Source organism: Dama dama, chromosome 13 (genome assembly GCF_033118175.1).
Source record: "Dama dama isolate Ldn47 chromosome 13, ASM3311817v1, whole genome shotgun sequence".
Lineage (NCBI taxonomy): Eukaryota > Metazoa > Chordata > Mammalia > Artiodactyla > Cervidae > Dama > Dama dama.
The window spans coordinates 41,123,592-41,137,176 of NC_083693.1; the positions used below are offsets into that span (position 1 = coordinate 41,123,592).

Consider the following 13,585-nt stretch of genomic DNA (forward strand, 5'->3'; position numbering starts at 1 on the left):
AGGTAACTAATGAGAACCTACTGCATAGCACGGGGAGCTGTACTCAGTGCTCTGTGACCTAAATGGAAAGGAAATCCAAAAACAAGGGGATATATGCAGTGGTGTTGTTCAGTTGCTCAGTTGTGTCTGACTCTTTGTGACCCCGTGGACTGTATGCATATAGATCGCAGACATAAACCTTATAACCCCATGGATACGTGTATACATATGGCTGATTCACTTTGTTGTATAGCAGAAACAGTAAAGCAACTATACTCCAAAAAATATTTTAAAAATAAAATGGTATAAATAAATAACACAAAGGTTATGTGAGTTCCCTGGTGGCCTAGTGGTTACAATTCAGTGTTTTCACTGCCAAGGCCCAGGTTCAATCCCTGGTTGGGGAACTGAAATCCCACAAACCATGCGGTGGGGCAAAAAAAAAAAAAAAGGCTGAAAAAGGACATGAGACTGGGTGGGGTGCCGGGGGCTCAGCAAGACATCCCTGAGACCAAGAGTCCAGCCCCGGCCCCCCACCCACCCGTGCAGGGGCCGCCCCTGCCTCCCTGACTTTCTGTGTCTGCACCAAACCAGGCTGTCTCCTCCCCTCCAGCTGTGTTAACAGGCGTGAGCCTGGGGAGGGCGGCTAGGTTAGGATGCATTCACTCCATAAGTAGCAGGGCAGGAGGTGAGCAGGCACTGTGAGGTAGCAAGCTGGGGGACAAAGGCCTGACTTTTCACCAGAGTGGCCTGAGCCCCTCCTGAGCCTCAGCTTCCACATCTATAAGAACAGTCAGAACCTGCTGGCAGACTCGTTGAGGCGGTGCATATCAGAGGCCTCCCTGGAGCCTGGCCCACAGGGCTGGGCAGGATCCTGACTCCCTAAGCTTTACAGGACTGCCCACTGAGCAAAACCAGTGCTGGGCCCCACCAGGTCAGAATCCTACCCCACTACACCTTCTCTGCCTCAATTTCTTCAGCAGTAGAATGGGTATAATAGAATTATCACTAACCCATGCCTGGCATACAACATCTCAGCCAGTAATTATTTTTATTATCCTGGGGCCCCTCTAGTTCACGCTAGAAATCCCCTCTTCCTGGGTGGCAGATTGGACAGAGTCATGTGCAGAACAGGGTTAGGTGCCAGGCACCAGGCTCCAATGTGGAAGCCGCCCCCCAGATGCCAATTCCGCAGGAGGTGGCAGAGAGCCACCCAGCTGCCCCAGTCTCCCAGAAGCGTCCAGCCAAACAGGGAGGACATGGACACATAGTCACACATGCACACCCAGGGCCATGCATGACCACAGCCGAGAACAGCCAGAGCCTAGCACTACAACCCCACCGGTTCCTGGTGCCCTGCAGGCCCCCCAGGACATAGGATACAGTGGGATTCAATCCCACCTCTGCCTCTTCTATGACTTGGATCAACTCACCCTCCCTATATGGGCCTCCGTTTTGCATATGGAAACAGAGCTAGCGATAGCCCTCTTCTCTATGAGGGCTGAACGAGGTTACGTGTGTGAAAACTGCTAGGTGCCCGGCAGGTGGCATGTGCCAGTTCTTTCTCTTCCCCTCTCTCCTCCCTGCCTCCCACTTCCACCTGCCCCGCCTTTCAGGCCAGCCCCAGCATTACAGCTGCTGCCTTCCTGCACCCCATTTAAAGCAGCCTCTCTATCTCCTTGCAACTCGATGTCACCCCTCTGTGCCCCCCTCCACCCTGGCAGCTGAAAGCACCAATCACCAAAGCAGGGACAAGCTCCCTCGTACTCAGCAGTGCCCCCGGCAGCCTTCAGTAATTGATACCCAGAGGAGGACAGCAGAGCCGCCTTCCCACCACCACAACCGCAGGGGCCGGAGTACAGAGACCCAAATACCACTGGCTTCAGCCGCAGCTGGCTCAGCTGCCCACCCACCCGTAAGAGTAACCAGCCACCAATCCTGGCAATCATAGTAGCGCCATGGACGGGGCCCTTGCCACATGCCAGGCCGTGTTTAAAAGCTTCTCACACATCATCTTATCCAGCATCCCCATGAGGAAGTGCCTGTTGGGCCCATGGTACAGATGAGGAAACTGAAGAACAGAGAAATTAGGAAACTTGCTGAAAGTCACACAGCTCACAAATGGTGACAGTATGAACCCAGGTGATCTGGCTTCGAACTTGGGCTCTTAACTCTCTACTTTTCTGCTAAGTTTATCCCCAAGCATTATAGAAATGCCCACGACTGAAGGCCTGGTGGGGAGAGGGGAGAGGGCCATGGGGTCTCCCTTCTGTGCTGAGCTAACAGAGGTGAAAACCAAGGAAACAGAGACACTCTGACTTCTTAAAGCTGAAAATTACATCGCCAGGAATAGGATGTCAATCAGGGCACAGGCCTGACTCCCAGCCCCATCAGTCCCCTGTTTTAGAAATGAGGGCAGTCACAGCTTGGGTCCACATCTCAGACCCACACCAAAAGTCAAGCCAGTGAATTCTGGCAGGCGTAATGGAGAGGGGGTGGGTGTATGGCAAGCCCACCTATCCAGGCCGGAGCCTTTCCCTAGGCCTCCTGGGCTCTGCTGGGTGGACCCAGGCCCCTTCTGGAGTGGCCCTCACATTTCTGGTCCCCTCAGATGCCCACGTGTGGCTTCAAGTGGGGCAGAGCACTGACCAAGGCTGGCCACCACCCGTGCCCAGCCTTGAGCGCAGATGGAGCCTGTGCCCTGGTGTGACCCGCAGCTCCCCCTTCTGCCCCTGGACAGATGCTGCTGTAACCGTGGCTCCCAGATTTGCATAATGCCTCCCTGCCAGGCTCCCCGTGCCCCGCCCCCCCATGTGGGCGCTGTTCCAGCACAGGTTTCTTCTCTTCCAAAGGTTCCTCGGGCCATCCCAAGAGTCATAAATAATCAAACGTGCATCAGATGCCAGTTCCAGGTGTGCCAGATGACATCCCTTCAGACTTCTGCAGTCGCCCTGCGGATCTGAACCTGCCCCTTCCCAGTTCTACCCCTAAGCAGCATCCCTGTAGCTGAAGCCCATGTCTGAAACAAGCACCTGGCTTGCTCTCACTCAACCGAGTGGGGCTGGGACCCACTTGGCCAACCAGGGGATGGTGAACTGCAGAGAGCAGGTAAGGGCAGTGACTGTGGGGTAGCTTCTAAGAGGGGCACACTCTGAGCAGGGGGGCTTAGTGTGCAGACACAGAGGAGAGGAAAGAGGGGTGTGCCACAGAGAGGGAACCCCAGAGACCAGCCAAGTGGCTTCATCGTGCAGCCCTGCTGATTGTGGCCCCCTGGTCCAGAAGGGAGTTCAGCTCCCACACCACATGTCATGGTTTCTCTGGAGGGCAGACCCCAGCTCCTCAGGAACTGGACAGGAGGCATCATGGACAAGAGTGTGGCCTCCAACCATTCGTCTCCCCTTGGGAGGCCCCAAACAGGAAGGCAATATATGGAGTAGTTGGGAGTGATGTGCAGACTTTAGAACTTGGAGAGAGAACCTGAGGCAGATCCTATCTTGGCCAACAGGGCCCCATCCCCACCTCCCAGCCTCGGCATTTCCACCTCTAGGAAGGGAACAAACTGCTCCCACTCATGAGCTGTTGTTAAGATTAATGGGCTAATTAAAGTGTGAAAAAATGTTTCTTGTAGACTCAAAGAGGTGGCTAACCATGGCAAATTAATAACAATTAACACCCCTCCTCCAGGCAGTCTACCTGGACTGGGTTCACTGGGCAGTTTTCCCTCACAAGAATGGCAGGAAGTCTGTGCTGGCCTTTACAGGGGTGTCTGAGTTCTGCTCTGCTCCCCAGAGTCCTGCAGACTCTTCTCAACAACCAGACCCACCCCTTGCCTGACCCCAGGCTCTGTGCTCACAGAACTCAGTCCCTGAGGCAAAAATAACTGATGTGCCTTTTAATATCTCCTGAGCATCAACTGTGCTCTAGGCTCTGTAGCAAGCCTTCTCTGTACAGCACAATGCCCTGAAGGATGCGCTGTGAAGGTCCCCTTTCACAGATGGGGGAATGCAGAAGAGTCACAAAGACAAGGGGGAAGCCAGGACTCCAAATAGTTATCCCAGTGAACCCCCGCCTTGTGCGTGCAGCAAGGCTAGACTGTCAGATGAGGGTGGAGGACCAGGGAACCCTACCCTCAAGTCCCCCAGTGCTCCCCGCTGGCTGCTGCTATTACTGTGAAAAGCTTGGGGGGGATGGTGCCACCTCCCCCCCTTCACACTCCTCCGCTCCCTCCCTTGCGTGGAGGCGAGACTGACTCAGCAGACACCCTGGGGCCCCTGACGCCAAATTAGAGCCAGAGCCCTCCTAGAAATCATCCACTCAGCAAAGCCTCCTTGGAGCTGAAGTCCGAGAAGACACAAGAAACTGGGGGGAGGGGAGGGAAAGCGTCTGCCCTGCATGGAGACCTGCTGGGGCCTGTCCATGCAGCCCCTCATCAAACAGCATTCTCCAGGCCCCAGAATACTGTCCCCAAAATGCTTATTCATTGCAGAGCACAACCAGGCCCCCCAACCCTGAGCTCGACCACCCAGAGCACCCACAGCCTAACTCATGCCCTGGCTTATCCCTCACAGGCAGGCCCACAGCTCTGCCCCCTGCTCAGTGAGGGACCTCCAGGGTCCCCGAGCCCCACTCCTGACTAGTTCCTAGGCGAGCAGCTCCCAAACCCCAGCAGCTGCTCCCCAGCATTAGTGGGCCTCACCCCATCCGACCTAGGAACCACTCTCCTCTTTTCTTCCCTGAAAGCTGATCCCAAACCCCTTCTGCATTCTGCAACTCAGAAGCACCCCCAGGATCATGGCTGGAGGAGGGCAGGGGCTCCGGGAGATGGAAGAGGAGAAAGAAAGAAAGAAAAGATGGCAGAGAGGGCCAAGCAGAAGGAGACAAGGCCTCTGGAACCTGCCCCGCATACACTTCACCCTCCGGTCCTCTCCTCATCCACCACCCCAGATATCCACTGCTTACCTCTAGGGGGTGCAAGCAGGCTCAGGGACTCTTCAGAGGGACACCTGCAGAGAGACAGCAGAGAAGGGGTGAGAGCACAGTCAGATGGAGACCTGCAGACTCTTCACCCAGAGAACCCGTCTGGCGATCAACCCCACCAAGCCTCTGCCCCACAGCCCGGGACAGAGGGAGTAGGAGACTGGGCAGCCCAGGGGTGCCAGGCTCACTGCACAGAGTTAAGAATGCCCTTTTCCGTAAGTCAAGTACCCTGCTGCAGCTGGCTGGGGAGGGGCCTCAGGAGAGATGGAGTTATCCCAGAGGGTTCCTGCTGCAGGCCCAGAGCTCCACGTGGGCCCTGAGGGACGCGCACATATGCAGAGAGCAGCTGTCCCCTCCTACCTGTACCTGTGGGTTCTCTGGCCCCTGGACACACAGGATTGAGCCTCAGATTCTCCCTCCTGGGGTCAGATGTGGTGGCCAGAGGGAGCACCCAAGCTCTTTCTTTCACCTTTAAGTGGCACCTTGACCTGGTCATCTCAGCTTTGTCACCAGTTCACCCCATGACCCTGGGCAGACCCACTCCCCTCATTGGGCCTTGACTTCCCCATCAATACCAGTGGGTGAATCAGAGTTGCCTGGAGGGCTTGTGAAAACACAATGTGCTGGGCCCCACCTCCAGAGTTTCTGATTTCAGCAGGTCCAGGATGGGGCCCAAGAATCAGCGTTTCCAAGAAGCTCCCAGGCAATGCTGATGCTGCCATTTGGGGATCACACTTTGAGAACTGCTCGTCTAGTTGTGTCTGGCCTGCAAAGTGCATAGTCCACACCCTCAAGGAGTTTACAGGCTAACCGAGGAGACCACACATATGTGCACACACCACTGACTCAAGGAATGTGGAAATGTGGCTTATAGATCACAGAAGGAAATGTGGCTTATAGATCTACTAGGTTTGGGCTATGGGCCAGTGCAGTCAGGTAAGGCTTCCTGGAGGAGAGAAAGGCCTAATTTACCTTTCATTACATAATTGTAGTCTTATTCCTATATAAGTAATACAAGCATACCTTGCTTTATTGCACTTTATAGTTATTGTTTTTACAAATTAAAGGTTTATGCCAACCCTGCATTGAGTAAGTCTATCAGCACCATTTTTCCAACAGCATTTGCTTGCTTCATGCCTCTGTGTCACTTTTTGGTAATTTTGCAATAGTTGAAACCCTCCACTAGCAAAAAGATTATGACTCACTGAAGGCTCAGATGATGGTTAAAATTTTTTTAGCAATGAACAATTTTTTAATTAAGGTATGAACCTGGTTTTTTTCAGCCATAATGCTATTACTTAATAGACTGTAATATAGTGTAAACATAACTTTTATGTACACTGGGAGACCAAAAACTTCATGTGACTCACTTTACTGCAATATTCATTTTATTGTGGGGGTCTAGAACCAAACCCACAATATCTCTGAGGTGTGCCTGCACATGAAAGCATTCTCTTGTTAAAGAGCTTCAGATACAGATGTTGTTGTTGTTTAGTCGCTCAGTCATGTCCGACTCTTTGCCACCCCATGGACTGTAGCCCACCAGGTTCCTCTGTCCATGGGATTTTCCAGACAAGAATACTGGAGTGGGTTGCCATTTCCCTCTCTAGGGGATCTTCCCTACCCAGGGAGTGAACCCACATCTCCTGCATTGCAGGAGGATTCTTTACCACTGAGCCACCAAAGAAGCCCTTCAAATACAGATACCTATAGGGTAAACATATTCTACTCACAACCACATCTCCAGAGGTCCTGACTGCCCATCTGGTGTGAAACTTTCACTAAGCATTTGCACAGACATACAGAGAGGTGCACAAGTGTTTATATATAGAACAAACCCTCGGTTACACACCAGGCAGGAAAGTGTCTGTGCTGGTATATAATCAGGTTCCTCACTTAATAGATTTTGGAAAACTTTCCCTATCTATATATAAAGATAATAATAATCACTGCTTGTATTCACTGAGCACCTACTATGGGCCAGATACTGGGTTGAGCACTATATGTATTAACCCATTTAATTATCGTAACACTCCTCTCCCCAAGATGGGGGCTGCTGTTAGCCTAATTTGTAGAGGAGAAAACCAAACTGCAGAGTAACCTGCCCAAGAACGTCCAGCCCAGGGAGTGGCTGAGCACATGAACACCAGTGTCCACGCTCCAAACGGAGTCCCCCCATGCTCAGTGCTACATGGAGGAACTCCACTCAGGGACAAACGCTCACCTACTTAATCAGACCTCCCAGGATGAGTGCTTAGGGGGTTCCAATTTTTTATTTCCATTGCTAGGGAAAAGCCTGCCTCTTTGTACACATGCATTCCTAAAAAGTAGGTCAAAAGGTGTACACATCTTACTTTTTTCTTGCAGGGGGAGCACTTCTTAGTTCCCCAATCAGGGATCAAATCCACGCTCCCTGCAGTGGAAGTTGGAGTCTTAACCCTTGGACCACAGGGGTGAGATCTCAGGGTATACACATTTTAAATTTGGATACACTGCCAAATTGTCCTCCAAAAATGTCTATGCCAACGCCAGGCTGACTATTTCCCCAGGTGAATGCCTACTGAAGAACAATACCCATTTATTGAGTACGTTACTAGTTGCTAGATCCAGTAACAACTGGGTTGTCATTTCTATTTTGCAGATGTGGAATGGAGGCCCCGAGAGGTTAACTTTATCACCCAAGGTCACACATCTGATAAAGAACATATTGATTTTCTTTGATATTATGGAGGAAGAGAGAGAGGGAGGACAAAAGGGAGGGCGAGAGGGAGAGACGTTCCTCAACCCACATGACCCACATGCCCTTCCATCTTTCTGCTCCCATTTATAGCAAAGGTCTCGAGCAGTCCCTACTCAGCGTCTCAGCCTCTGCTCCCTCACTTCCAGCTCTTCCTCACTCCCTCTCCAGTTGTGCTTCCACTCCGTCACTCCACAAAACTGCTCTTCTCAAGGTTCCCAGAAACCTCCGTTTTGCCAAACCCAGCAGTCACCCTGATGGGGCTAACTGCTTCCTCCAACAGGAAACAATTTATCTCTGAGCTCCCAGGATTCAGCCTCTCCTGGTTGTGCTCCCAGGCTTTCCTCCCTTCTCACCCAGCCTGCCTCCAAACATCCAAGGCCCCAGGGCTGGCAGGGCACTCTGCTCTCTCCTGTCTAATTCCCTGCTCTCACCTGGTCTCTGTAGCTTTAAATCCAGCCACGCCCCCAATCTCTCTCCAGCCCCAGCTCTCTCCTGAGCACCAGCTGCATGTATCCACAGGCCTATTTGTCATCTCCACTTGCTCATCTAAGAGACCTGTCCAAAACAGAACTCTTAATTTTTATCCCCAAAATTACATCTCCCTCAAGCCTTGACTCCTCTCTGCCTCACCCCACACCCAAGCCATCAACACACCAGGTCAGTACAACCCCAGAAACACATCCCAAACCTACCTGCTTCCCCTGTTCCTCTGCTCTTGCCCTCATCAGCCCTTGCCTGGATAACTGCAGCAGCCTCCTGCCTCTCCGGGCTCCCTGATCCCACCCTGGTCCCAAACTATCACAGCAAGCACATAATGGTACAGACAGAATCCTTCGCTCTCCAGCCATGTGCAAGGGGTTTCCATGGCAGAGAATCAAGTCCAGACTGTTCAAAGTCTGCCCACCACGGCTCAGAATTCACCTTGAACCACAATCTGGCCCCCTCCCACACCAGCCAGTTTCGGGGACTCTGTCATTGCTGCTCCTTCTGCCCAGAATGCTATTTCCCCAGACCTTCTTATCATCCTGTTCAAATGGGACCTCCTCTATCTTCCCTGGTCACCCCCAGCCACCCCAACCTCTCCCATCTTTCATGGATTTTATCCCTGCTGCTGCTGTTTAGTCGCTTCAGTCATGTCTGACTCCTTGCAACCCCGTGGACTGCAGCCAGCCAGGCTCCTCTGTCCATGGGATTCTCCAGGCAAGAATACTGCAGTGGGTTGCCATGCCATCCTCCAGGGAATCTTCCCAACCCAGGGATCAAACCCAAATTTCCTGCATTGCAGGCAGATTCTTTACCGCTGAGCCTCCAGGGAAGCCCCAGACTTTATCCCTATCTGACATTATCTTGTTGATTTACTCCTTGTTGTTCATGCATCTCCTCATCATAAGATGAACCCAGTAAGGCAGGGAGGGACCATATGCATCTTACTCACCTCTGCATCCACCTCCTACCATGTGCGGTACTCGGCACATAGCACTCAGTAGATATCTGATGAATGAATGAATGAGTGGGCAGAGGCAGCTCTATCTGACTCCAAAGCCTGTACTTCTGTTTCCTACACAACCTGCTCCCATATGAAGCAGGAAGGAGCCAGAAGGCAGACCCGGCAGGGCAGGACCCTCTGAGCAAAGGCAGGGAGGTGGGCACAAAGCTGAGACAAAGCCAGCTGGAGTGGCGGATGCACGCGGGAGAGCAGCAGGGCCTGGGGCCTCCCTGGCATGCCAAGTCCAGCAGCCCCTGCCCCAGGGGGGAACTGGGGCCCTCACACCTGCCAACCTGTCCCATTCAGGAGGGAGCCTTGGGGGGCGGCCGGCAACTGAGCGCGACTGGCGGGGGGCCGGGATGGCTGCCAACAGCTGGCGCTGCTGCCAGGCAGCCAAGTAATCGTGTTAGCCAGCGGAAATTGGTCCAGGGAGTTTTTTTCCTTCGCCTCCCGTTTTCTTTCTCTTCTCTTCCCCCTCGGAGCTGCAAGACTCGGAAGATTGATCTTTGCCTGAAACGGAGGAGATAACTCGATATAATGAACTCCTCTGTCCCTCTTGCTGTTTGGAGCTTTTAAAAAATTTAAAAGGGCTGGGGACAAAAAAGCTCATCCTCAGAGTTCTCTGGGGCTGCTCATCCTCCCTTGGAAGCCCCCACCTCTGTTCATGCCCCTCTCCCAATTCTCCATCTGCCTCCTTCCCCCTTCTTTTTCCCTTGGGATGCCTTGATGGAACAAAGGTTAAAAATATCCCCTTTCTCTCGCAGGTTTTAAAAATAATTTCGTTGAGGTCAGGACTGGATCGGCCAATGGCCCTGCCTCCCACAGCCCCACCCCCATGGCTGTCCCCACTCCCCAGAGTCACCAGCCAGCCTGGGGGTGACAAGTTGGCGCAGACCCCCTCTTCTCAAAGCATTTCCAAAGGGAGCCGTGAGGCCTGGCCCGCCCACTGAGGCGCTGCCAGAGACTGACTTTTGTTCCAGCAAAGGGCTCTTTAAAGAGCCGCCTAAAGACGCACAAAAGAAGCCCAGCTCCAACTGGGACCCAGGTTTTGCCCCACCTCACTGGAGGTCCATGCCTCCCCATCCCTAGTCAACCCCACCCTCCTGCCTGGGACTCTTGGCTCTGTGCTGCAACATATGTCCACACAATCAATCAACATTTATTGAGCACCTACTCTGTGCGGAGCATTGGACTGGCAGCTGGGGACCCAAGGGACCACCAGTCCCTTCTGATTCCTGCCCTTGGTGGCCCAAAAGCCTGGTGGGCAATCAGAGGTCACACTGGTTGGGGCAGGGCGGGGCAGGGCGGGGGCACTCTGAGAGCATAGACAGAGGTCAGGGGAGGCTTGCCTGAGATAGCATCCTTAGAGCAGAAATCTAAGGACAAGTAGGAGACCACAGATCAGAGGGTGTGGGTGGAGGGTTCCAGGCATCATCGGGAGGGTCTGCTCTCAGACCCAAATGTGGGGTGGGCGGCTTCTTCCCTGGGCTCTCAACCTGCAAAGGGAGGCCAGATCCCATAATTCCTTACCTGACTTTCAAGTCCCTTTCTAGCCTGGACTCTGACCCCAAGACTCCCGTCATCTCCAGCCTCCTCCTTCAAGGGACAGCTCAAATGTTGCCTCATCGGCCCCTGGGCAGGAATTTCTACTCCCTCAGTCTCCTACACCAGTGCCTCCCCACCCTGCCTGGGGGATTCTACAGGCCCCCTGCTCACGTGGGTCATGCTGAGCAGTCTCTGTGTAGCCAGAGCCCCACACATAGCCAGCGGTGTGTGGCAAGTGGAAGGGAGCAACTGGGACACCATCAGAAGCTTCCGGCTCAGATCAGTGATGGCTGAAGGCATCAGAGAGAGCTTCCTGAAGAGGTGGGTCAGGGCTCTGAATAAAGAAGGATGTGGACAATAGAAGCCAGGGCCTGGGGGGTGGCAGGAATCCAGGGCAGCAGAGACAGAGCCGCTCAGGAAAAGCCCGAGGAGGCAGGCACCCCAAAGCCTAGGCTGATCACTAAGCTATGGCCCTTAAGAAGTCACAATGGAAAAGGGGAAACTGAGGCTCAGAGAGCAGCTGCTTCTACAAAGCAACAGAGGCAGGTAGGATGCTGTCCAAAGGTCCCTAAGCAGTCATTGTCCACCAGCACCCATTTCCAGTACTGTGCGTGCGAAGTTGCTTTAGTCATGTCCAACTCTTTGAGACTCTATGGGCTGTATCCCACCAGGCTCCTCTGGCCATGGGATCCTCCAGGCAAGACTACTGGAGTTCGTTGCCATTTCCTTCTTCAGGGGATCTTCTCAACCCAGGGATCGAACCCACGTCTCTTAAGTCTCCTGCATTGGCAGGCGGGTTCCTTACCACTAGCGCCACCTGAGATGCCTCCACCCCTATTAGAAGAGCTCACAGACCAGTAGGCAGGCAGGTACCACACCATGTGGCCTGTGGATGGGGGATGGGAGCCTGGAGAGTCCAAACCCGAGCGAGGGAGGGAAGAGAGAGCCAAAGTGGTTCTCTGAGATGTTTGCTGGGCCAAGAAAGGCACTTCAGGCAGCAGGTCATCCCAGGCGAGGGAAGACCCTCCAGCAGGTCTGTTTTCTTTGCCCCCACCCAGGGTTTCTGGCTTGGCCAGGCTCCTAGGAACACAGTGAGCCCACTCCAGTCTGAACCTTGAAAAAAACCATCCCCTTCCCCACCTACCATATTGCCCAGGGAGGCTGTTCTGGCCAGTCTCAGGCTTTCTGCCCTTCACGCTGGGGCCCTGAGGTCCCAGCCTCCTGAGCCCAGGGACACAGAAGAGGTGAAGAGCTCTTACCCAGGAAGGCCCCTGACACTGCCTGATCCTCTTGCAGCTCCCGGGCGGCCCTGGAAACCAAGCCTGGCCACCCAAGAGGGGCAGGCCACAGCTCCCACAGACGGTAGTGTGGCCAGCCTCTCTCCCCAGGGCCCACCACTGCCAGGAAGAAACGGAAAGGCCCAGCCTGACCTTGTGGTTCTGCAGGCAAGTGGCTTCCCGCCTCAGCTTCTCCAGCGCAGCCCCCTGGGCCTGTGGGCTCTGCGGGCATCAGGGCCGGCTGGAGGCACAGGAAGCTCCGTGTAACCAGCCCGGCCTGCTGCTAGGACCTGAAGCCTGGTCCCCACACAGACCAGGGAAGCCTCGCCCAGAACATCCAAACACAAGGCTTCCCAAGACCTCAGCTGAACCCAGAGAGGAGCAGGGCTGAGAGGAATCAGGGTTCAGACAGAGGGAGAGAGTCTGGTGGAAGGAGGGGCAGAGAGAGGCTCAGGCCATACTCAGTGGGCAAAGCCTGAATGCCAGGTGGAGGGAAATATTGGGCATCACCGTCTGTGTCCAGTAGCTCATGGGCTGATCCAAGCAGAGGAGTAGGGCTCAGCCAGTTACTGGCAAATGTGAGGCCAAAACAGAGGGGCCGCTCCAGGGATGCTGATTGACCTGTCTGAGCCTCCCAGGCCCAGCTCTGGTCAGGCCAGAAAACCTGCTGTTGGGCATGTATGGAGTTGAACATTTTTTCCTAAGCCTCTGAGGGGTGAGAAGGCCCAGACTGGTCCCCCCACCACGGTCTCCCGGCCATTCCAGCCAAAGTCACCCCTGCCCATCACTGTACCTTCTCCCCATGGCCTCTGGGGAGCAAAGTCACAGCAAACAGGGGCTTGAGGAGGCACCATGGAGTATGGGGCCGGGGCCTGACACAGCAGCTCACCTTCCCTCCCCTCCTAGCAGCCCTCCGAGGCGGGTGTGGGCATCCCCATTTCAGAGAGCAGAACAAGGCTGAGTCGAAGACATTGCATCTAGCTCCCAGTCCAACAATGAGAAACAACCAGGTGATGCGCAAAATCATAACTTTTATCCAGCCCGTCAGAGAACTGAGGTCACGAGGCAAGCAGGGGAACCAAACTGCAAAGGGTGACAGGCTGCTCCAAGGAGCATGAGACACACACACTCTGTTTCACCCCCGGCAGAGAGGGGAGGAAAGGACGCTGCCAATACAGCAGGAGAGCAGAAGACAGCTGCAGGTGGACGAAGTCTCAGGGGCTGAGTGTGGGTCAGTATATAACTAACCATGCAGATCCCATGGTCCCAGGCACAATGGGGGTTGGCCTTTGCCACCAGCCTGTTTTCATGGGCTCCCACAATACTCATGCGAAAGCGGGGAGCACACAGTAGGAGATGGAAGAAAGACCCCTCAGTGCACAGACGGGACACCCAGCCCACCTCTCCTTGTTGACCTGGCTGTCCCTGGAACTTCTCCAACCTCTGTGCCAGGCTCCCCAGCCAGCAGGGGTCTCTCTGGGGGATCTTGTCAAACCCTAATCCTCTCTGTGCTCCTTCTCACATCAATTGCATCCACAACCATCACCTTCACCTGGGCCCACAGGGTAGTGAGAGAGGGCC

The 13,585-nt window shown here is 54.1% G+C and overlaps 1 protein-coding gene across 1 annotated transcript in view; it reads right to left on the reverse strand.

Moving 5' to 3' along the window:
• Window positions 1-13,585, reverse strand: part of LINGO1 (leucine rich repeat and Ig domain containing 1) — a 212,314-nt gene that overhangs the window by 124,604 nt on the left and 74,125 nt on the right. The window contains exon 2 of the mRNA XM_061159638.1: window positions 4,939-4,982. The gene's annotated coding sequence lies outside the window, so the exon portion shown is untranslated. The remainder of the gene's footprint in view (window positions 1-4,938; window positions 4,983-13,585) is intronic.